General features: G+C 40.7%; 1 long non-coding RNA gene across 1 annotated transcript in view; it reads right to left on the bottom strand.

The window, feature by feature from the left end:
- The window catches only part of LOC126271866 (uncharacterized), a 62162-nt gene that overhangs the window by 32044 nt on the left and 3977 nt on the right, over positions 1-26141 (bottom strand). The window contains exon 2 of the long non-coding RNA XR_007549153.1: positions 25495-25593. This is a non-coding gene — a long non-coding RNA (uncharacterized LOC126271866). The remainder of the gene's footprint in view (positions 1-25494; positions 25594-26141) is intronic.

The following is a 26141-nucleotide window of genomic DNA, read 5'->3' as shown; positions in this document are numbered from 1 at the left end:
AGCTATCCACATCAAGCAGGTTTTTTCCATGTTTGAGCACCGGAATGATGGTGCTCTCCCACCACTGTATAGGATTCACTGCAGCGTGTAGTGAATGAGAGGATGTTCCTTTCCAGCTGCCGTCTGAGTGTGCGAAAGGCTGGGGGGTAATTCTCTGACACAGAGGCTTGAGCAAAGTGCTCAGCAATCGCGTTTGCGTTGGTACATAACTCGCCATTTATGGTAACACTGGGGTCTGGTAACCGAAAAGACATTTGATCTTTGCCCAGACATGTGACATGTGGCACCCAATGGTGGAGACCTATCTCTCCCAACTCTGCTCCTTCCGTTGTTTGATAAGGTAGCGAACACGGGCACAGAGCCATTTAAAGGCTGTAAGGTGCTCCAGGGAAGGGTGCTTCTTATGCCGCTGTAGAGCTCATCAATGCTCCTTAATTGCTTCAGCAACTTTCGGTGACTACTAAGGCACTGCCTTACACCTCGGGCACCCTAAGAGTGAAGGATCGCGTTTCCTGCTGCAAAAACAATTGGGCTAGTCACCTGCTCAACCATCACATCGCTGTTACTGTGTGGGGGAGATTCAGTGGTGACAGCAGAGGTGAAAGTTCCCAGTCCGCCTTGTTCAAACCCCATATGGGCAGGCGTCCATGGGCCTGAAGCTGGGGCAGTGACAGGAAGATGGGGAAATGGTCACTACCACACAGGTCGTCATGTGCTCTCCAGTGGATAGATGGGAGAAGTCCTGGGCTGTGAATTGATAAATCAATGGCCGAGTAACCACCATGAGCCGCACTGAAATGTGTGGCAGCTCCAGTATTTAAGAGGCACCGGCCAAATTGTGACAGTAAAGTTCTGACAACTCTGCCTCTGCCAGTAAGCATGGTACCACCCCACAAGGGGTTATGGGGATTAAAATCTCCCAGAAGTAGGAAAGGTTTAGGGAGTTGATCAATCAGTGCAGCTAATACATTCAGGGGCGCTGCACCATGTGGAGGAAGATATGAATTGCAGACAGTTATTTCCTGCGTCATCCTTATTCTGACAGCCACAGTTTCAAGAGGAGTTTGAAGGGGCACATGTTCACTACAGACCGAGTTTAGGGCATAAACGCAAACTCCACCTGACACTCGATTATAGTTGCTACGGTTACTATAATATCCCTTATAGTCGCAGAGGGAAGGGGTCCGCATTGCTGGTAACCAGGTTTCCTGTAGAGCGATGCAGATAGCAGGTGTAAAGCTTAACAGTTGCTGAATGTTTTGTGTGGGGACTGTATTTTTTCAAAGTAGGAGACCACACGGTAACATTTAATTCAAACCGTTATTGTCACAGGCTAGAGACCTTTCTCCGACCTAAGCTAAAGCATTTCACTGCAGATCATGAAGATCAAGACGTGGTTCCAGGAAGACACAGCAACATCCAACACCTCTCGGCGTTCTATGGAAATTTTGCGCGAGTTGGTTCGAGGTCATCTTGTCTCTCTGCAAAGAGACATCGCTGGCCCCCAATGTTGCCTGATTTGTCGCCTTGTGATATTTTTCTTTAGGGACACTTGAAGGCTCTAGTGCACAAACATCGTCCCACAACACTGCAAGCACTTAAAGGGGCTATTACCCAGGAAGCGGCAGACATTCCAAGAGAAATGACACGATTTATGGAGAACTTTTGGGATAGACTTCATCAATGCGTCAACAGTGGAGTATGTCACGTAGATATAATTTTTAAAAGCAAATGCTACAAAAGGGCAAAGAACGTATTTTTCATAAATAAAAGTAAATTTTCTCTATCATATTTAGTTTTTTCTTGACAACCTATTAAAATGAGGGAGGCTTTATTGCCAGACCCTGTATTTCAGAGAACCTCAGTTGTACAATATTCAAAAACTCTCGATAATCATTTGCTATTTGTGTACATTTTGTACCAGACAGGCAGACCCCATGTCCTCTAGTTAATTTCGTGCCATTTGGAACATTTCGTGCCGATTCTTTTCGGATTTCAATAGCTTTGTATGACCTTAACGGAAATGGCTCTTAAGCAATCATTTTTCCTCCTCCTCACTACATTGTACTGAAACACCCTTAATTTAATTTTACAGTGTAACAAATAAATACCTCTTTTTTAGACAACTTTTCTATAATGTGTTTCCATGAACAATTGTTACGTGTTTAGTGTCTCATACATCTGCTTATCATTACAGGACGCGTCCAATCTTAGGATGGTAGCAAGCAACTAAACACTTCTTATCTGTCTGACATTGTCAGCGACAGACTTCTTGCCAAATAACTATACTGTCTAGAGGGCATTGTTTTCACGTTTTGATGTGGTAATGTATCCTAAGAGAGACGTGGTGATACCATTAAAGGGCAAAAATAAGGTTGTGTTAGTGTTTGCCACAATGTGCCCCTTTTTTTTTCCTTTTAAATGATATACACTCCTTAGTCTTTATGAGAAAGTGTGCTAATCAGTATCTTGGAAGTTCAGATTCATGGACTGGTTAGAGCTCGTTCCTTGTAGTGGTAAAAATTACCACCTTAGTTGTGTTAGTGTAGTTTCCAAAATTTACAAAATGCAAAACAGACTAATCTAGAAAGGACTACAGTTACCCTCGAAGCAATAGGAAAACTAGTTTTAAGTGATCAGGTTTTTTAATATTTTGGAAACATTACACAGTACTTTGTGGAAATGTTAGTTTACTGAGTTATTTAAAGGTTAGAGTCTGTATATTTTGATATTTTCTGCTTTCTTCCTTCCTGCACTTCTGCCAATACCTGTGATGTATAGTACTATAAGTTAACTATGAGACGTGAAAAATAATGTCATCAGCACAACATGCGATGTTTCTTTGGCACTCCTTTTCCTCTTCCCACATGTAGCTCAGTACTGTGAACTCAATATTAATTTTGCTGACAGCATACACACATCATACATATATGAGTCGCACATTTATGATTTTTCTGAGGGTACAATTTAACATGCAAAAACTCTTCTTTCCAAATGATATTGAATGAAGTAATGTAAACAGTAGATTTCTTTGACACTTGAGAAAAACAAAGAACTGTGCTTCTGCTGCAACATCCGAGATCAACTAAACAGTACTACACAAGAAAAAGACTTTAAATATTTCAGTGTAGTTAAGATGAATTCATTTTTGTGGCACTCTATGCCTCCTTATTAATGAGGATGACGACGGTTGTGGTTTTAGTGGACGAAACGGCGAGGTTATCGGCGTCCTGTCATAGTTAAAGTAAACTTAACGAATCTTGGTAATATAGTTTAAGTCTTTACTCCAATACTACTTTTAAGTTGACTATTAAATTGTCCCTATAGCCTCTAAAATTGTAGTAGACACAGAATTCGTAGCTACTGAGCACCAAAGAAGTCAACCACTTACGTATTTTATTTCCTTCAATTGTGTCTCAAAATAAGTGTTTTTTGCCCCTATGAAGCACATTGAGAAATCATCAAACTACGAGGTCATCAGTTCCTTATTCCGAATAAAACAATGCCACAAGTGTGAGAATAAAACAAACAAGACTGACAACACAAAACAGAATGAAAGGAAAAAACCACAAGAATGATGAAGAGCAACAAACCTGTAAATGGGTAAAAGGGGGACAAGAAAACAACAGAAACGGGATGAAGAGAGTAAAACAACAAACCATATGACCATGGATGGCTGACCATGAGAATAAAAAGGAGAAGCCAGCCACTCTGCAACACGTTAAAACCTCCACCCTAAAAGCACTAGGGTGGAGGACACAAAGGGACAAGGGACCATGTGCTAAAACTTAAAACCCACCCTCACGAATAAAACTTAAAATTAAAGGAGCTAATGATGCGTGGTCAGATAAAATTAGTGGCAATGAGTCCAGTAACCCAAGATTCCATCGCTGGGAAGTCCAAGTGGGACAGTGCACCAGAAGATAGGCCACAGTCAACCGGACACCGCACCGATGCTGAGGCAGGTCTTCACGGTGCAGGAGTTAACCGTGGGTTGCCCAAGCGTGGCCAATGTGGAATCGGCAGAGGACAACTGACTCCCTGTGAGAGGCCCACATGCAAGACTTCCACTCCTTAAAGACATGCAGTTTGTTGTTCATACTGTTATGCCATTCCATCTCCCAAGTGACATATGAATACAGGTCAGGCCCAGAAATGCCCATCTCCAGAGGCAGTTTCTGCGTAGCCTGTTTGGCCAGCCTGTCGGTAAGTTACTTGCCTGGGATTCCGACATAACCTGGGGTTCAGACAAACACCACTGATTGACTGGACCATTCCAGGGAACGGACGGACTCCTGGATGGTCGCTACCAAAGGATGACGAGGATAGCACTGGTTGATAGCTTGTAGGCTGCTCAAGGAGTCAGCACACAGGACAAATGACTCGCATGGGCATGAGTGGATGTGCTCAAGAGCACAAAATATGGCCGCCAGCTCTGCAGTGAACACACTGCAGCCACCGGCAAGGAGTGCTTCTCTGTATGTACTCCATGAACACAGGCAAAGCCAACATCAGTGTGGCCCAGCACATACTGAGAATCGAGAGGAAGTGACAGCGGAGTCACAGGATTAAACGAGTCCTTAGGGGCAAGTGAAAGGTGCAGGCGAAGCCGCAGTCTCTGTGTACACCATAGAAGTGCACGTGAATGGATCTCAAGTACAGGTGGTGAAGGGAAGGACTCCAGTTCAGACAGGATGGCCATTGCCAGAAGTTCCGATGCCCCAGGGTGACAGGCAGCTACTCTTGGGCATACGTGGGGAGTTAACGCTGAATGGCATCAGCAGAGCAATCCCTGTGTTGTTAGGGGCTACAACCAACAGGGTAAATGGTGACCCTACCACAATGGACTGGCTACCATGCTGGATATCAGGTGCAAAGAAGTCCATGGTCATCATCGGCACAGAAAGTGACACTGCATTGTGCATGGTGGAAAACACATGCAGGAAGGTCTCCTCACCCAAGAGATGGAGAATGAGCGAGACTGCAATGAGAGACTACAGATCTCAAGGCACGATGGACATGATGTACCATGTAAGGCGCTCTTCCCCAAAGTTTTGAAGGATGAAGGTCAATCCCTACAGGGGACCATCACATAATGGCCAAAATGTGTGGGACTCCTTTCAGTCACCTCTTGTGACAGGCAGGAGTACCTTGGACCTATTCTTACCCCCCAGAACACCTGTATTTAAGAGGCAGAGGTCGAGTTGTGACACTCAATTTTTGACCTTCCTACCTTGCTCAGTAAGCATGGCGCCACCTCACAAGAGGTTATGGGCGTTAAAATCTCCCAAAAGTAGGAAAGATTTACAGAGTTGATCAATCAGTGCAGCCAATACGTTCAGTGGTACTGCACCATCTAGAGGAAGATATACATTACAGACAGTTATTTCCTGTGCTGTCCTTATCCTGACAGCCACAGCTTCAAGAGGGGTTTGAAGGGGCACAGGTTAACTACACATCGAGTTCAGGACATAGATGCAAACTTCATCTGACACTATTACATTTGCTATGGTTCTTTTAATATCCACTGTAGCTGCGAAAGGCAGGGGTCCGCATTGACGAGAACCAGGTTACCTGGAGGGCAATTACGCAGAAAGCAGGTGTAAAGCGTAACAGTTGCTGTAGCTTAGGAAGGTGGTGGGGGAAAAAAAAAACACAATTCCACAGGAGGATTACGTGATCGTGAGCTTGGCAAGGCACGAAACACCCAATGAGGCAGTCTACACCTCAGGGTCACCTCCTGCCGCCTTCGCAATTGACATCCATTATGTCTGAGGGCCCAGCGAGATATAGGTCCTCAGCGGATGTCAGAATCTCCACCTCATCATCAGCCAGAGAGCTTGTATGTAGCAGTGGTGTGGGTGCTACCGCACCTTGGTTCTCGGGGGTCTTTTTCTGTTTAGGTTTCTCTCGCTGCTCCTTAGGTTTGTCCAGCTGGGAGGGCTTCACTGATTTAGTCTCGGGACTGAGGAGGACCATGAGGCCATACGACAAGCTACCTGTGGTTGCTTCAGCCACTGGCAGGTGTTAGCTTTGCCACTGGTAGGAACCTGGGAAGGGAGTGGCCCAAGGAATCCCTTCCTGGCGAGAGGAGCCGAAGAAGACTTATGCTTCTCCGGCTGACGTCCCCGATGGTTGTGAGGGGGAGCGGGTGGGAGTAGTGTGTCGCTCCTGAAGTAGGTTGTGCAGGAACAACAGAAAGGAAAGTGTCCTGAACCACCAAGAGGGCAGGTTGAGTCTGACAGCTCTGAAAGCCAACTGTATACGGCAGAGCGCAGACGGTAGAACCTTTGTTGGAGTAGCGGCACAGGTTGACGTCATGTGCACGGGATGTAAGCCTCTCATATTTTCTCTTAGCCTCAGTGTAGGTCAGTCGATTCAGGGCCTTTTATTCCATTATTTTTCTTTCTTTCTGGAGAATTCTGCAGTCTGGTGAGCAAGGCGAATGGTGCTCTCCGCAGTTGGTACAGGTGGGAGACAGGGCGCATGGAGTATTGGGATGTGAAGGATGTCCACAATCCCAACAGGTGACTCCGGAAATACAGCGGGAAGTCATATGGCCGAACTTCCAGCACTTAAAGCAGCACAGTGGGGGAGGGATATATAGCTTTAAGTCACAGGGGTAGACAATCACCTTGAGCTTCTCGGATTATGTGTCACCCTCTAGGGCCAAGATGAAGGCACCGGTGCCAACCTGATTATCCCTCGGACCCCAGAAGGTCCATGTGAAATACTCTACCCTGGACCATATTTACACTCTTATGGGACGTGATGGGAACAGAAACATCACAGGAGAGTAGTGCCTGTGACTGGGCAGAGGATGCTTTTGTGATCAAGACCGGCCCTGAAAGTATTTTGGACAAGCCCTCCACCTCCCCAAACTTGTCCTCTAAATGCTCCACAAGAAACTGAGGTTTCAATCGCAAGAAATACCCCCATCAACTCTCGTACATATGAAGCACTGGGGTGAATAAGCTTCGCTGCCTTCCTTAGCCTGGTTTTCCTCCCATGGTGTGTCAGGGAGAAGAGGGGGGTGGGGGGGCACGATGACAAAGGGGTCGTATTTCTTAGCACTGATGTTAGACCTTGATCACTTAGAGACTGCTGGTGTTCAACTACCAGCAAGAGATGACTTACTATGCTTCATGGTGTGTCACCCGCCCTGATGCCACCCACTCTGACCGGGAGCCCTCCCCATGGGCGCTACCCAGCCGTAGCGAAGGCCACCTGGCAGGTTGGTCATTGCCCGGAGTCCCGATGCCCCAGGGTGACGCGCATCTACTCCTTGGCATATGTGGGGAGTTAACGTAACGGGCATCAACAGAGCAATCCCTGTGTGTGCAGGGGGCAACAACATACAGGGTACATGGTGGCCCCACCACAAAGGAGTGGCTACCATGGTCGATATCAGGTGCAAATGAGCTAGGAAGTCCATTATTGTCGACAGTGCAGAAAGCGATACTGCACAGAGGATGGAGGAAAACGCACCCAGGAGGGTGACACCTCACCCAACAGCTGGAAATGACCAGAAGTGGTGTACCCAATAGCTGGAAATGACCAGAAGTGCAGATCCTCATCATCAACGAAGGATGCGAGAGGTCTCAGCGCGCGATGGAAACTATGAACCATAAAAGGCACCCTTATTCAATTGGCTCGCTCTTTGGGAAAATTTTGAAATCTGGAGGTCAAACCCTACAGGGGACCATCACATAAAGGCCGACACGTGTGAGGCTCATTTTAGTCGCCTCTTACAACAGAAAGGAATACATTGGACCTATTTTAACACCCAGACTCACAAGGGGGCACTCTGAGGATGACCTTGAAATTACACTTAATCAAGATAGTGTTAGCAGTGGGACAGGGACTAAAATATTTCAGGATAATGATCAGTGTATCTCCATTGTAACAGGTTAATGTACCAATAGGAACAGATGTTGAGAACAGAGAGAAAGAAAGTATTTATGACAATAATGACTACTGCCTGACTGATTTAGTTGAGTCAATTCATGCTATTAAAAAATACAGAGCTGAACCATACAAGTGCAGAGAAGAACAAGCGCAAAGAATGCGTCAATGCTCAGATCACTGCTTTCCAACAGTGGAAAAGGGCTGTACTGTTAAGAGTTCCAGTTCCAGACTTCAATGCAGGAAGAGGACATGCTAGGTCGATCTTGAGTGTCGTCCTCGAGACAATGGCCAATGGCTTCTACTGAACTGAGACGAGAGATGGTGTGCTGAGCCAACTATATGCACAGTAACAAATATTTTGTTTTTAAGTAATTGTGGAAGGACGACATGATATACCACTACAACTACAACACTTTGTTTCAGATCCTAGTTCAGCACTTGGCTCCAACATCTCAGTGGATGGGAAGCTGCCAGGGATTCTTCAACTGCAACTACCTGCACCAATGTGAGTCAGATGCTTTTGCAGAAACAAACGTTTTCTGCAACTCAAAGTGCAATGGTGAATTTTACATAATATGACCGTTTTCAAAATACAGGTGATGACTGTTTTGTTGTTATAGCCATTATTCACATTCCTCACCTCTTGGCAGTGAATGTATACTTTCACCGGTGGTAATACACTATCCCTAGTCAATTTGTATTGTTTGACAGAACTGGAATCGGTTATCTGCCAGTGAAGAAACTATCACCAGTGAAACTTCTACTTCCAATATAACAGGTATACTGAAAATGTGAGGTGACAGAATACAAAATTATGAAACAAATACACTGTCACAAAGTTTGTCTTTTTATACTAAAGATGACAGTTATTTTTGGGTTTAGCTATATTTCTGGCCTGTTTTCCATATTTAAATCATAAATTGGCTTTAAAGTTAAGAAGAGTCAGCCCATATTGTAATTATACAACAGAAACTTTGCAGAAAGCTCTTAACAAGATTAAATCATCTAGGAATGCAGCTTAGAAGTTAGTTTGTACATACTGGCATCTTTGTTACAGTTACAATTTTAGTAACTGAATTGTGTTGTAACCTCAATATTTTTTTCAGGTATGGCATATAAAGACAGATAATATGGATGAAAATAAAAAATAAACTTTTCTTGTCATCCTGTCATAGGATTCTATCGGAGATTTATAGTGAAGGCATATCTTGACCTTGGGGAAAGGAAAGTCCCAATTTTTAGAATTAATTTTCTAGAGCTGAAGGGCTAAGTGCATTTATGATCTGCTGTACTATCCTGACTCAGAGGTTTGCTCAGAACATGTTGACTGCAAGAGCACCTGTTGATGAAAATGTGGTAAACAAATATTCAGATCATCTCCATCCTGAACTGAAGGCATTCCAATATATGGAACCACAAAGAGACTCATTTTGTGGATGATCCTGGATTGATTAAAATCATTACAGCGAGGGGCAAAAAAAAATACTGACGATGTACAGAATACCACCAAGGCCTGTACTTGCAGCATGTTCTGTGGTAATGCTGATGGTGAGCTTGCTCCTGCTTACAAAACTACAAATGTAAGCGTTTGTGGGGATGTGGACTGAAGGTGGCCCTTTGGGTGCTACACACAGTTACACTTCATCAGTATTTCCATTTTTTTTTTTTTTTATGAACCTGTTTCCTAACCCGTAAAGGCAAGGAGGAACAAAGGTATTACTTGGTGATAACCTGAGTTTCCACATGAACACTGGAGTTATTTGACATTGACAAGAACGCAACATCTGTTTCATAGCTTTGCCACCAAGTTCTGAACACTGGTTGCAGCCACTGGATGTGGAATTCTTCAGATCCCTCACGAAACACTAGAAAGCAATCTTGACTGATTGGAAAGTCTTCAGTTTGTTATTAGGTTGGCAACAATATGTAAACAGGAGTTCCCAGGCTTTGGTAAAGAAACACTTCAAATTGATGAGAATAATGGCCTAAACCTGTGAGCAAGATTAACAAACGGAGAACTAATTCGAAAGGCAGAGAAGATAATGAACTATTACAAAGAAAAGTAAGTGACAGCTTCATAGAGCACTTAGATAAGAAAAGAGGCAAAATGAGAGTGGGAAAGCATATATTGAGGAGGAAATGAGTCAATGTCACCTCTGTAAAGAGCATTTCCGACCATGATATGCGAAGCTCATAGTAGAGTGTGCTCAAACACAATCTTCAAGTGAACTGAACCTATCCCCACTTGACAAAAGAATGTAGTTAAGAAAAGGAATCAGCTCAATGCATTACTTGCAGCTCTAGTGAAAGTGAAGACAACAGTGTAGTGCATGCTGGACTCAGATTAGATACCTTCAATATTGGGAGTCAAACTGATGTTGCGAAGGAAACTCAGGATTTCAAGGAAGGAGACAAGCTAGTGGGGAACTGTGCTGGTGATACATGGAGGAGGACATTATCTGGGTACAATAACCAAAATCAGCAATGATAGCACAATTATTAATGTTATGGAGTTAGTGGGGAAATACTGGAGATGGCCACCAACAAAAGATGTAATCCAGTACAAAAATCAAGAAATATTTTGAAAAATAAATGCCCAAAGAAAAGAGGCAAACAAACTATTTTCAGGGCTGCTGAAATAAGATTTGTTACTGTGGTTTACTTAAAATGTTGCTACTCTGGGTTGCATCACAATGTTATCATTAATCTCCTTATAAAAGTTGTTAACGGCTTTTTCTTGCAAAAAACTGTCTCCAGTTACTTCATATGCAATTATCTGTCCCACAGAAGATCTCCACAATTACAACTATCAAACAGGCCCTAAACACATGAGCTGGTTAAGTAGAAATGCAACTCTTACAAAGTTGCACTACAAGTAGATAAAACTTTGTAGCACCTATAAAATTCTGGCACCCACAGACAAAAATTCTGATGATACAACACTGCATTTAATAAATAAAGGATGATTATGTTGTAAAAGAACAGCAACATTTAAAAAAAGTGTGCACTACACCCTTTTCTTAAAAATAAAGCATGAATTTGTCACACAACTGCTATGTTTTAGGGTAACTTTTGTTATTTTCATTCCATGCAAAATCTTTTGTAAATAGTATTCTTTGTGCTAATGGCAACCTTCAGGCAGATGTTGAAATAAAAATACTCAATTCTTCATAAAATTAATTGAAAATTGGTCCAGTTATAACAGACACCAATTGTACAGGTATTCTATTTTTATGTGGTGTTTGTAAATTACCAAAGACCTTCATACATAGTGAATACTGACGATACTGACATTTAGATGTACCTTGTATAATTTTTAACACTAATTAATGATAAACTACAGTATTCTGCTTATGTTTAACACATATAATGCAAGTGGCGCTTACTAATGCAGCAGGAGCCAATAAAAGGAACATTCTAAAAGTTGAGCTGTCAATTATTAGTGCTTCCTCACAAATATTAAAGACTTAATTTAAAATGAGTAGATAATTACTTTCTGTGGGATTCAGTATTGATGTACATGTGCCAAGGAATATTGCGCACTTGGGACATTAATTTACAGTGTACTATTACTAGTCACATACAATCCAACAAATTCGTCATCTAAGAGTGACAAACACCAGTGCACTTACCTTGTATGAATTAGGAAATGACAATATTAATGCAAGTTTTCTTTAGTGTGTGTCATGCTTGCGATAAAATCATGTGTGTTTCAGTATATAGTAATGGCACTATGGTTCTTGGCAAGTGGTTGACAATTGGGCTTCAAGAGAAGTCTGAGGAGGAAACTGATGAAGAGGAATGAACACCATTTTCATTCTCATCAAATGGGGTTAGGGTACAAAATTAACAAGAGGGCATGTGAAAAGAATCTGATGGGTCTCTTGGTAGACTGCAGATGTGAAATTAAGAAAGAAAGAAGAGAGAGAGAGAGAGAGAGAGAGAGAGAGAGAGAGAGAGAGAGAGAGAGAGAGAGAGAGAGGACATTTGATGAGCACACCACCCTAAACCATGGATATGAATGAAATTTTCACTCTACAGCAGACTATGCACTGATATGAAACTTCCTGGCAGATTAAAACTGTGTGCCGGACCAAGACTCGAACTCGGGACCTTTGCCTTTTGCGGGCAAGTGCTCTACCGACTGAGCTACCCAAGCATGACTCACGTCCCGTCCTCACAGCTTTGCTTCTGCCAGTACCTTGTCTCCTACCTTCCAACCTTTAAAGAAGCTCTCTTGCAAAGGTCCCGAGTTCGAGTCTCGGTCCGGCACACAGTTTTAATCTGCCGGGACGTTTCACCATGGATATCTTTCCACCCTGCCCCGCATGATACTGCGGGTTTGTTTTTAAAGTTATCATGCCTTAAACACACAACTTTTTTTGAATCACTCCGGACTGCAACGAATATGTGGGCTCTCTGCTTGTGTTTGGTGGCTGTTTTGTTTCATAATGCGACCACCAGATGACTTCAAACTTTGACGAGAAGACAGAGGCATGCATCTGCGAGGTAAATACAATGTATATATAAGTTATCTAAACAAGTGCGTCAAGTGCCAGTTGGATTTTACAAATGTTTATATTTGGAGTAGCATAATCGTACATCTCAGGTGTTACTGATGCCAAGCTTTTATGCTGACATCACTTTTACAAGAAGACAGTACAGTAAATATTGGCTCTAAGATCTATGAACAAATAGTAATGCTTTGGTTTTTATATACAAATACAATATCCTTTTGTCTTCTAGGGTTAACTGATGAAGAAATAATACAACTTATTTTGGAGGATTCCAATTTAAGTGACCTCTCCAGTGATGATTTTCAACCAATTACCTCATCATGGAAGAGGCAACGGGCAAGATGAAGGGAGAGAAGTCATCAGGCATGGATGAGCTAAGTGTACAGATGGTGAGAGCAGCAGGAGAGGCAGGGATATAATGGCTATATCAAGTAATGAAAATTGTGTGGAGACGGAAGATGATACCAGAAGACTGGAAGAAGGGAATAATTGTCCCGATCTTTAAGCAGGGGAATAGAAAAGAGTGCAAAAACTATCAGGGGATAACACTGATGAGTCATTGTGCAAAGATTTTTGAGAAAATTTTGGAAGCACGAATTCGGACAGAATTAGGTGGTGGTATGAGAGAAGGGTTACACGGCTTCAGAACAAGAGGGTCTACAGTGGATCTAATTTTTGCTGTAAGACAACTGGATGAACACCATTATGAGTATGGAATAGATCTACTGATGACCTTCCTGGACATTGAAAATCATATCATAGTGTACTTAGAAGCATAGTGTGGAAAGCCCTGGAGAACAAAGGAATAGCAAAACAGATTATTTGAAGGATAAGGGAAATGTACGATGCAAGGGTGAGCTGTGTGAAAGATCAGCTTGGATTAAGCAGAAGAATGGCTTCAGGCAGGGAAGTGCACGCTCACCATTACTCTTCACTTTAGTGATGGATAATATAATGAGTACAGTAGCACAAGTAATTGGTGAAATAAAGATGAAAGCTATGGTGTTTGCAGATGATCTGATGATTTGGGGAAATAAGGAGGAGGAAGTAAAAGAGCAGTTGGATGTATGGTAACGAAAAGTACAAGAATATGGGATGAAATTTAGTACAAATAAGAGTCAGATGATTATCACAACAAGAATGAAGGAGAGATGAACAACTGGAATAACAATAGGTGGGAAACAATTGAGGAGAGTAGAGAGTTTCTAGTACCTAGGAAGACTGGCAGCGGAAGATGGAAAAAAACAACAGAGAAATAAAGAGCAGGGGAGAAAATCAGATTTCGTAAGAGTGTCAGAAGCATGATATGGAGCAAGGATGTACCCCAAATCAGTATAAAGGTTATATAACAATCATACTATGACCCGATCCTGTCATATGTATCCAAAACCTGGGTTATGAATGGGAGAGAGAAAAGCATCACGAGCTAGTGAGATGAAGTTCTTGAGGAACAGTACTGGAGTGACAAAGTTAAGAAATGAGAGGCTCAGAGTGTTAATGAAAGTGGAACCATTACAGGAGGAGATACAGAAATCAAGGCTGAGACGGTATGGACATGTTAAGCGAACCAATGAGAAGAGGATACCCAGGAGGATACACGAGATCAAACTGGAAGGAAAGAGACCAAGAGGAAGACCGAGAGACAGACGGCTGAAAGGATTGGAGGAATGCATCCAGAAGGAAGGAAAAGACTGGACCAAGGTGAAGACAGAAGACGATGGAGAGGCTTATGTTACAAGCAGACCTGGCCAGAGGCTGGAAACTGCCCAAGATAATGGCCTCATCGTGCAGTGTTGTGGATGATAATGACAATTCTGATTCTCATGGTGGTGAACATAACAGGAAGGAAGAAGAACAGGAGGTATAACAGGAATCAACTCCAATTCCAGGCAAGAGGCTTTTGTTCTACAAGAAGGAATTTGCATCTTATGGAGGAGGATGTAAATCTCAATTCAGGTTAATGTCGCTATAATGATTCACTGTCAGAACATGCCCACAACAGACTGCATGAATTCATTTAGATTAAACCTTAATAATTTTTGGGCATTTATTTCTAAATTTCAGAATACACCAATGGTGGATTTGGCTGATTACTTTAGTGACGAGTTTTATGACACAGGTGCATTGTACACTAGTATGTACAGTGTAAGGATGACAGGTAACCTATAAATACTACAGCTGTGAAACTAAAAAAGTGTTTTTGGCATGAACTTAGCAATGTGCTGTATCCTCAGCCCCAGGTTATCTATGTACTGGGAAAAAGGTCTGGCACTATCAGTGGTGAGTGAGAGCATGTACACAGATAGGTTTACCTCAATCAGACAGAACACTCATTTTGTCAGCACAGAGTCACCTCCAGAGGGAGCTCAAGTAAACGAGTTGTGGAAAGTACAATGGGTCACCGACACAGAAGACAATGCCAAAAGTTGCAAAGGTATCAAGTTTTACTCTATCGATGAGCAAATGGTGTCATTGTTCACTGAAACATTATGTTAACAAAAACAGAGCCCTGTTGGACTGAAAAACTTGCTCTTCCTGAGGGACGATGAAAGATTTTGTGATTTACTAAGGTAATAGCATTCCACTAAGAGGTCTTGCATTTATACTGAGACTTACTGAAACATTGCCCCCAGGAAGTTTTGTGTACTTTGACCAATATTATACAACAATTCCTTTACTAGAGGCCATACAAAAAATAGGAATTGATGCCACAGGCACCATCATGATTAATCCCATAAGAGACGTGAAATTATAAGGAGGAAAAGCTCAAAGGGGCGAATGCCATGAATATGTCCATTGTGATGGTGCACAGGTTGTAGTAGAATGGAAAGACAACAATCAAGTGGTTTTACCATCAAGTTGTGCAGGAATAGAAACACAAAGTAGAGATGGTGCAAAAATGAGAACGAGTATTTGGAAATCAATTGTCCATACGTTGTAAAGAGTTATAACAAATACATGGTGGGGGGGGGGGGGGGAGGTTGATATACGGGCCTAGTTATGCAGTAAGTATCCAAACACCACTTACTGGATTTATATTGCAAAATGTTCTTGAAGGTGTGTGCATGTTATGCAAAATAGAACTTATTACTTACAAGGCCTCGCTTGTTATTGTAGCAGGAAGGGAATGTCACAGAACAATTTCCGCAGGCCCAAAATGAATTAAGAAAATGTGGAGCTAGTATAACATTTAAACTCACTTATATTTTATGATTGTCACTAATATTGAACTGAATGATATATTCATGGTACTGCATACTAACAAGGGCCTATTTTTTGTGTATTACAAGAGGAAGATGGAAATATCATATGTGAGTTAAGAAAAGGTGTCATGGATATTAAAGGATTTATTGATATAGAAAATTCAGTTACAGAACGTGATGCAGGAGACAGCTATAGTGGTGATGACAGTAGCGCTGCTGCTGGTAAACAAAGGGAGGCCCACAAAAGGAAGGAAGAGAAAATTTGGAGGCTTGTCAAGAGAGCAGTGGAAGATCTTAAGAAATAATAACAAAAAATACGTTAATGCTGCAAAGAAATCAGTGGAGCCAAAACCGTTCAGAGATTATATCTGTAACTGTTCATGAAAATTTAGTGAAAAAGTAAGCATATAGGAGAGGAAACTGTGCTTTGATAATTTTCGGAATAGTCGAGGTTATAATGTACAAACTGCGGTGTTAGAATGATTATGCAACATGAAGTCTGCTGTCACAGAGGAAAGGGACAATAATAAACATACTTACAGTAGGATTTACACAACTAATGATATTACAGTCTGCAGGGATTTATTCTGTCAGACAATGTGTATTTCAACTAAGAGGTTGAATACAGCAATGGAGAAAAGCAGATCCAAAGATCACAATGCATTATTAGATAAAAGGTTTAGATTAGATTAGTAATTGTTCCATAGATCATGAATACAACATTTCGTAATGATGTGGAATGTGTCAGGTTAATACAGGTGTGTATACAAGATATTACATTACACAAAATATTACATGACAATTTTTGTGGGGGTTGGGTAAATTACCCACTTACTATATCAAAAAATTTGTCTAATGAGTAGAATGAGTTGCCATTAAGAAATTCTTTTAATTTCCTTTTAAATGTTATATGGCTATCTGTCAGACTTTTGATGCTATTAGGTAAATGACCAAAGACTTTTGTGGCAGCATAATTTACCCCCTTCTAAGCCAAAGTTAGATTTAACCTTGAGTAGTGAAGATCATCCTTTCTCCTAGTGTTGTAGCCATGTACACTGCTATTACTTTTGAATTCGTTCTGATTGTTAATAACAAATTTCCTAAGTGAATATATACATTGTGAGGCTATAGTGAAGATCTCTAGATCTTTAAATAAGTGTCTGCAAGATGATCTTGGATGAGCTCCAGCAATTATTCTGATTACACACTTCTGTCTAATGAACACTCTTTTACTCAACGATGAGCTACCCCAGAATATGATGCCATGCGAAAGCAGAGAATGAAAATAGGCATGGTAAGCTAAAATTTGCAATGACCCTAATAGCACAAGTAGCTGAACTCAAAAGTTTCAGCAGATTCTCAGTGTGTTTTTTCCAGATCAATCCCTTTTCAACGCATACACCAAGAAATTTTGCATATTCTACCTTAGCTACCAATTTATGATCGAAGTCTATATTTATTAATGGTGTCATTCCATTTACTGCGTGGAAGTGTATATACTGTGTTTTGTCAAAGTTTAATGAGAGCCCATTTGCAGAGAACCACTTAATGATTTTCTGAAAAACAGTGTTTACAATTTCACCAGTTAATTCTTGTCTGTTGGGTGCGATAGCTATACTTGTATCATTGGCAAAAAGTACCAGCTTTGCATCTTCGTGAATATAGAATGACAAGTCATTTATATATATTAAGAGCAGCAGAGGACCCAAGACCGAACCTTGCAGCACCCCATTCTTGATTGTTCCCCAGTTTGAGCAATCACCAGTTTTTTGCCTATTATGTGAACTGCTTATTTCAACTTTTGGCACTATTCCAGTTATGTATGATTTAAACCATTTGAGCACTGTCCCATTCATACCAAAGTACTTGAGCTTATCTAGAAGTATTCCATGATTTACACAATCAAAAGCCTTTGATAGATCACAAAAAATCCCCACGGGTGACTTCCGGTTACTCAGAGCATTTAATATTTCATTAGTGAAAGTATATATAGCATTTTCTGTTGAAAAACCTTTCTGGAAACCAAACTGAGATTTTGTTAAAACTTTTTTTTACAATGGTGTGAAGCTACTCTACAATACATTACTTTTTCAAGAATTTTGGATAAGGCAGTCAGAACAGAGATTGGGTGGTAGTTGTTGACATCAGATATGTCCTCTTTTTTGTGCAGTGGTTTAACAATGGCATACTTCAGTCTATTTGGGAAAATACCCTGCTTCAGAGAGCTATTACATATGTGGATAAGAATCCCACTTATTTCTTGGGAACAAGCTTTTATTATCCTGCTGGAAATGCCATCAATTCCATGTGAGCTTTTATTCTGGAGAGAGTTTATTATCTTCCTAATTTCAGAAGGAGAGGTGGGTGGAATTTCAGTTGTATCAAATGGTGTGGGTAAGGCCTCTTCCATTAACTGCCTTGCTTCTTCTAATGAATATTTAGATCCTACTTTCTCAACACCATTTAAAAAATGATTATTCAAAATGTTTTCAACTTCCGGCTTGTTGGTTATCAAGTTTCCATTCGCTTTTATGGTGATGCCGTCATCCTGTACTCTTGGTTGCCCTGACTCCCTTGTAATAATATTCCAAATTGTTTTGATTTTGTTATCAGAGGTATTAATCTCAGACATAATGCACATGCTTCTGGACTTTTTAATCACCTTTCTTAATGTAGCACATTAGTTATTATAATATTTGGCTGTTTCTGGGTCATTACTCTTTCTTGTTGTTAGATACAGTTTCCTTTTGTGGTTACAAGATATTTTTATTCCTTTAGTAAGCCAAGATTTTTGCATGGTTTCTTAAAATTTGATTAACTACTGTCTTGAGGAAACAGTTTTCAAATTCTCTTACAAGTGTATCATGAAATAAGTTATATTTTAAATTAGTATCGAGTTCCTTGTACACATCATCCCTGTCTAACTTCTGAAGATTTTCTCTGAAATTTCTAATTGTTGAGTCATTAATTGAACGCACAACTTTGGAGAGTAGCTTTGAACTACTGAATGGAGCTATGTCATATATTGTAAGTAGCTGAGCATCATGATCAGAAAGGCCATTCTCAAAAGGACAAGAATTTATGTTTTAAACCTATCTTGGTCTATAAAAGTGTTATCTATCAATGTGCTGCTGTCCTTTACTATCCGAGTAGGAAAATTAATGACAGATGTCAAATTGAAAGAACTGAGCAAGACTTCGAGGTCATTCTTCATACTACACTCTTCCAGTGAATCAACACTGAAGTCCTCACAAATAATAAATTTGCTTTCCCCTATCTGACAGATAGCACAACAAGGCATCCAAGTTTTCCAGGAATAAATGAAGTTTCCTGAAGGGGACCTATAAAATGTTAGAATTATAAAAGAGCCCTCCTTCAGTTTAAGTTGACAGGCACATGCTTCTATTATGTTGCTCCAGACAAAACCTTTTTTGTATCTAAGCTTTCTACACGGTGATAACTTCTGACGTACATGGCAACTCATCCTCTCACCTTATTCCCTCTACTCATAGGTGCAGCTAGTTTATAACCACTGATATTTACCTTTTCCATATCAGACACAATGTGATGCTCAGACAGGCATAGTATATCTGTTACAATGTAAGATTCAATATCATCTAAACAAACCAGGAGCTCATCTACTGATTTGTCAAATCCTGGGATATTTTGGTGAAAAATGGTAACATTATTTTTTACTTTACTTTTGTGAGAATCTACTTTTTTCTTTAATCCACCAATATTTTCGTTAAATTTGGTAACATTATTATTTACTTTCCTGTTTTGAGAATTTTGTGAGTTTTGGACCTGTTCAGCACCTGCTTGCCTGAACTTCTAATTGGACACTGATATTAGTCTAAAAAAGAGGTGCATCCATGAGTACTAGTGTCCCTCCTTATGGATTTCAATAACAACCCTGCCAGTTTACCCTTCCCTTTCCTACTGAGGTGTAAGCCATGCCTTGTGAAATCCCCCCTATCAATAGCCTGGACAGGAACCAATCCAATTGCCGAGGCTATTTTCACCAGGTCACATTCAATACTGTAGCCCTGATCCATATCAATACTGTTTCCCACTCCACCCACTATCATCACACGATCCTGTTTTGTGAAACCCTTGCACAAGGAAACTATATCCTCTACCACCTGGCTAAGACATGCACTTGGCTTGAAAAAGTTTCTGACCTGATACCTATCACCTAATTTTTCTTGCAAAATCTGGTCAACACCTCTTCCATGGCTGTTACCTAGCAACAGAACTTTCCTTGTGAGATTCTGTTGCTTCTTAACTACATCTACTTCTACTGGAGCCCCTTCCTTACTTAACTGTGGTAGCAAGGCAAATCTATTGTTTGTGGCAATTGGGAAACTGTCAGACACTGTCCTCTTTCTGTGGTCGCTGTTCCCAGCTACCACTTCCCACCACTGTTTATCCTCCCCCCCCCCCCCCCCCCCGCCCCAACCTCTTCATTTCCTCCCTCGCTCTGTCCAAACCAGCCTGAAGGGCTCTACTTTTCTCCTCCTGTTCAGCTATAATCCTATCTCTTGAGAAAACCCTGCAAAAAGAATGAAAGAGTCACGTTTGCTTCCCCAATTCCCACGCCGCCACAATCTCCCAGATGAAATCACCTGTCACAACAGCTGCACAAAACCCCTGAACTAACTTTCCTACTGCAGCTCTCACATTTAGCATCCATGGTAGTTTGGAAATTAGCTAATAGATTTACTAAGTGGTAACGATGATATACTGAATACAGATGCAAAAGGACACTAAATACGTTTTGGAAACTAATATGTAAGTAAACTATTGCCAAATGCACTTAAAGCTGTGGTGTAACGCTAAATATACACGATCAAAAATTAGGCCTAAACAGCCGAATGTAACCAAAATGAACTTTTTGCGATAAGTGGAAGAATAAAAAAAACCTTTAATGGTGAGCTAGAGTACACTAAAGAACGTACTTAATTAGTTAAAAGTGTTCAACTACAATTATTTACAACCTAAATTACTTATCTTACACAAGAGCTCTGTCTCCGTATGTGCAGCCTTGTGCATCTACATCTACATCCATACTCCACAAGCCACCTGACGGTGTGTGGCGGAGGGTACCCTGAGTACCTCTATCGGTTCTCCCTTCTATTCCAGTCTCGTATTGTTCGTGGAAAGAAGGATTGTCGGTATGCTTCTGTGTGGGCTCTAATCTCTCTGATTTTATCCTCATGGTCTCATCGCGAGATATACGTAGGAGGGAGCAATATACTGCTTGACTCTTCGGTGAAGGTATGTTCTCGAAACTTCAAGGAAAGCCCGTGCGGAGCTACTGAGCGTCTCTCCTGCAGAGTCTTCCACTGGAGTTTATCCATCATCTCCGTAACGCTTTCGCGGTTACTAAATGATCCTGTAACGAAGCGAGCTGCTCTCTGTTGGATCTTCTCTATCTCTTCTATCAACCATACCTGGTACGGATCCCACACTACTGAGCAGTATTCAATCAGTGGGCAAACAAGGGTGCTGTAACCTACTTCATTTGTCTTCGGAATGCATTTCCTTAGGATTCTTCCACTGAATCTCAGTCTGGCATCTGCTTTACCGACGATCGACTTTATATGATCATTCCATTTTAAATCACTCGTATTCCGTACTCCTAGATAATTTATGGAATTAACTGCTTCCAGTTTCTGACCTGCTATATTGTAGCTAAATGATAAGGGATCTTTCTTTCTATTTATTCGCAGCACATTACACTTGTCTACATTGAGATTCAATTGCCATTCCCTGCACCAAGCGTCAATTCGCTGCAGATCCTCCTGCATTTCAGTACAATTTTCCGTTGTTACAACCTCTCTATATACCACAGCATAATCCGCAAAAAGCCTCAGTGAAGTCCGATGTCATCCACAAGGTCATTTATGTATTTTGTGAATACCAAAGGTCCTACGACACTCCCCTGCGGCACACCTGAAATCACTCTTACTTACTCTCCATTGAGAATGATATGCTGCGTTCTATTATCTAGGAACTCTTCAATTCAATCAAACAATTGGTGTGGTAGTCCATATGCTCTTACTTTGTTCATTAAACGACTCTGGGGAACAGTATTGAACGCCTTGCGGAAGTCAAGAAACACGGCATCTACCTGTGAACCCGTGTCTATGGCCCTCTGAGTCTCATGGACGAATAGCGCGAGCTGGGTTTCACACGACCATCTTTTTCGAAACCCATGCTGATTCCTGTGTTCCAAAATTCTACAACTGATCGATTTTAGAGGTACAGGTCTATAGTTCTGTACATCTGTTCGACGTCCCTTCTTGAAAACGAGGATGACCTGTGCCCTTTTCCAATCCTTTTGGAACGCTACGCTCTTCTAGAGACCTACGGTACAGCGGTGCAAGAAGGGGAGCAAGTTCCTTCGCGTACTCTGTGTAAAATTGAACTGGTATCCCATCAGGTCCAGCGGCCTTTCCTCTTTTGAGCGATTTTAATTGTTTCTCTATCCTTCTGTCGTCTATTTCGATATCTACCATTTTGTCATCTGCGCGACAATCTAGAGAAGGAACTACAGTGCAGTCTTCCTCCGTGAAACAGCTTTGGAAGAGGACATTTAGTATTTCGGCCTTTAGTCTGTCATCCTCTGTTTCAGTTCCATTTTGGTCACAGAGTGTCTGGACATTTTGTTTTGATCCACCTACCGCTTTGACATAGGACCAAAATTTCTTAGGATTTTCTGCCAAGTCAGTACACAGAACTTTACTTTCAAATTCAGTGAACGCCTCTTGCATAGCCCTCCTCACACTACATTTCGCTTCGCGTAATTTTTGTTTGTCTGCAAGGCTTTGGCTATGTTTTATGTTTGCTGTGAAGTTCCCTTTGCTTCCGCAGCAGTTTTCTAACTCGGTTGTTGTACCACGGTGGCAGGGTTACCAACCAATATAGTGGAGGTCATAATAAGATTACATCAGCAAAAATGGGACATTATGCACCATATTGGTAAGTTCCCAAAATATATAAGTGACAGAATACATAGCGCCTGATTTAAAGATAAGCAAAATGTTTGAATTATATAAGGAGGACCACTGTCTTATTTTCCAAGTATAATAGAGTATTTATGAATGAGTTTAATTTAATAGGGACGACAGTCCACAAAGACACATGTAATGTTTGTAACAGATATAAGCCACAAGCTGCATCAGCAAATGCTGCAGTGGATAAGACAATGCCAAAAGACCAGCATGACAAACATATATTTAGAGCAGAACAAGCTCAGAAAATGCTGAAAGAAGATATGATTAGAGCTCAGGAGGAAGATCAGATTGAAATATTCACTCACGATTAAAGAAAACCAACAACATTGACATTACTACGGATACCAACAAATATAATGTTTTACAAAATACAACTCTGGATGTACAACTGCGGAATCCATATTGGTAAATGTAATGAAGAGCACTGCTATACCCAGATTGAAGGCACTGCTGGCCATGGGGCTCAAGAAGTAGGGTCATGTCTTCGACACCACATACTAAACAATGTAAATCGCGGAGTGGAGGAAATTGTTTTGGGGTTGGATTCTTGTGGGGAACAAAACCGTAATTTAAATAGTTTTTAATGTTAAAAGCGTACAGCTGCTTGGCTGGGAGGTTACGTGCTTATCTCCCATGCAGCAGGCCCGGGTTAGATTCCTGGGCGGGTTGGGGATTTTCTCCACTCGGGGACTGGGTGTTGTGTTATCATTTCATCCTCATCACCGGCATGCAAGTCGCCCAATGTGGCATCGACTGAAATAAGACTTGCAATAGGTGGACAAACTTCCAAGAATGGGGCCTCTTGGCCAATAATGCCATATACTCATTTCATTTCAATGTTAAAAGCAAATCTAGAAGAGCCTACTTCTTCGGAGGAAATTACACCTAACAATAGCGACTTTGGTGATATACAATGTGCTCTGAAGATGCAGGATAGACTCTACAGAGCAGAAGACTATATACGTGTACTGCACAGGGCAAGAAAAACGATTCCCCTACAGACCGATAGGACACACAAAACATGACTTTAAAGAAGCTGTACAACTTGAAAAGAGTATTGTTAATAGGAAACAAGACATACAGCACAACATGCTGGCTGCAACTCAATCAGATTAGAATCTTAAAGAGCAAACCTTTCTCTGTATTTATGAATACAGAATTAGATGAGAATTTTGTTGACGATGTCAAGAAAAGAAGAGCTGGTCACCCAAAGACCACAGTAAACTTCTCATCACTCCTGTTACCTTTGTGGCCTAAGGGGAAGCCTATATCACAGACAAAATTGGATGACATCACATGCCTTATGCATCTCATTCCGAGTGATGCTACCAAGTTTTACAGTGATCTTTCAGTAGATTGTGGTATTGTGGACGATACTGATGGGGTTGATGAGAAACTGGACTTTACCTTGGACTAACATCGGATTCACTATGCAAGATGTATTAGTTTTCTTGCCACTGCATTGCATTATGTTCATATTATTTGGCAAATAATTGAAGTTTAATATATTAATACACACAAACATAACTGTTGCCAGGTTTTTGAATCTGCTGATGCACACTACCTAGTCCCTCAAAATACAACACAACAGATCAAAGTGCCATTTTAACTTATTGAGGCAAGCAATAAGGAACCAACTCCCATTTAGGCCCTTACACCTAGATAAATCTATATTTCATACCTTTCTTTATTTTAAACGTCTGTTATATAAAATGTACACTGTAATAACAATCTCACCTTGTCTGTATTGTACTTTTAGAATTTTGTTTTTAATGCTCTGCAAAACATGATATAGCTCAAAACTATAAATTTGGGGCTGGTTACATATTGCGTAACTGGGCCCATATGTGATCAACAGATGGAGTGCTATAGGACAAAACAAAGAAATGGGCTCTAAGATTAATATTTCACATTTTTGACTTGTGCACTGTAAACAGTTGGTTGCAGTACAGAGAAGAATGCAGGAAAACAAAGATCCTAAAAGAAGTATCCTGGATTTGCTCAAGTTTTAGGACGGCCATTGCACAGGCTCCAATATCAACATCAGAGAGAAAGTAAAGTCGTGCAGAAAATGAAGATCATGAAAATTAACAACTTGAAAAGAAAAAATGAAAACTTACACGCCATCAGCAAAACCAGTTGTGGACAAGTGTTACAACCGTTACGACCATTGGCCCACAGTGGATGACATACTTTCCCCAAGATTCTGCAGATATGAACATTGCAAAAGCAAGGGCCTAGTCATATAACAAGTGTGGCCAATATTTGAATGTGCACGTTCAGTAGGTTTATATCACTTCTGTCATACTATTGTAAGTCCTTGAAATAAAAATAAATAAAAGCACTTCCTGAACAGCACTATAAATGTTATTTGGACCGGGATAAAACGTAACTAGCACGATTGCTCCTTGAGAATTTTTTCAGTATTTTTACTAATTCCAAGGTTATAATGCATGAGAATTGGCATACTTCAGATAAAGATTTTAAAAAAAAAATTATCTGAGGGTGGGTAGCTTGTTTGCCTCAATGATGCACGTTCTAGGCAGGTACTGCTGTTATTTTCCAGAACAATTTTTATCTTCCAGAAATAAATGTATACCACAATATTAAAGTTTTCTGTTTGTACATTTAGATAAGCACAAGAAACATCCAACTTCACACTCCCTTTTTTAAGGTTTCTGAAGAAAGGAAGATAAGCTAATGAAATAAACAATAAACAGTTTATGTTTCAACACCACCTGTCTTAAATTTAAATGACACTGCACACAATTACTATGTTGATCAACTCTAAACATTCACATCAAATCCAGCAGCCCCTAAATATAAAACTTGAGTTGAGTACAATACCTGAGATGTTCCACAAGCACATACTCCAGAGATGATTAAGCTGCTTCACGACAACCTATTTCCACACACACCAAAAAGCAGCTGTAACACTGGAATGATCTGCAACAAATAATACCATATTGCATTAAGATTAACAAAATTCCAAAGCTGTAACATTCAGGTTACTGTATGTAAAGAAAATTTTACACCTCCATAAGCCCAAATTCCTCTTTTTGTCATAAGTCATTATGTATTCTTAAAGGACATAATTGGCACCATAAGGGAACAGTAGCATATAAATAGCAGTTCAAAAATACAAACAAAACTTCTATCTGCCAAGCAAGAGTAGGGCAGCCATTTGTAAATAAAAAATAACTGACAATTAACTGCTTATTGCACTACTAATCGGGTCACACAGAGCAGAGTGAAAATGTAGAAGGAAATATGTTCAAATTAGGATCAGTCACATCATATATACAAAATTGTGAATTAAGGTGGACACAACTCGCTAAAGTATAAGAGATGGCGAGAAATAATAAAATGTAAGCACTGGACGACACCGTAGCATTTTACATTCATTAGCATCTTTTCTGATCTGTTTATAATTGATTTACTCCACTAAAGGCTGCACTTTGTTTCCTGATACCAAAACAAAAATTTAATCAATA

Source organism: Schistocerca gregaria, chromosome 5, assembly GCF_023897955.1.
Source record: "Schistocerca gregaria isolate iqSchGreg1 chromosome 5, iqSchGreg1.2, whole genome shotgun sequence".
NCBI classification, from domain to species: domain Eukaryota; kingdom Metazoa; phylum Arthropoda; class Insecta; order Orthoptera; family Acrididae; genus Schistocerca; species Schistocerca gregaria.
Note: the sequence above shows the minus strand (reverse complement) of the source record. Positions and strands in the feature narration are given on the sequence as shown.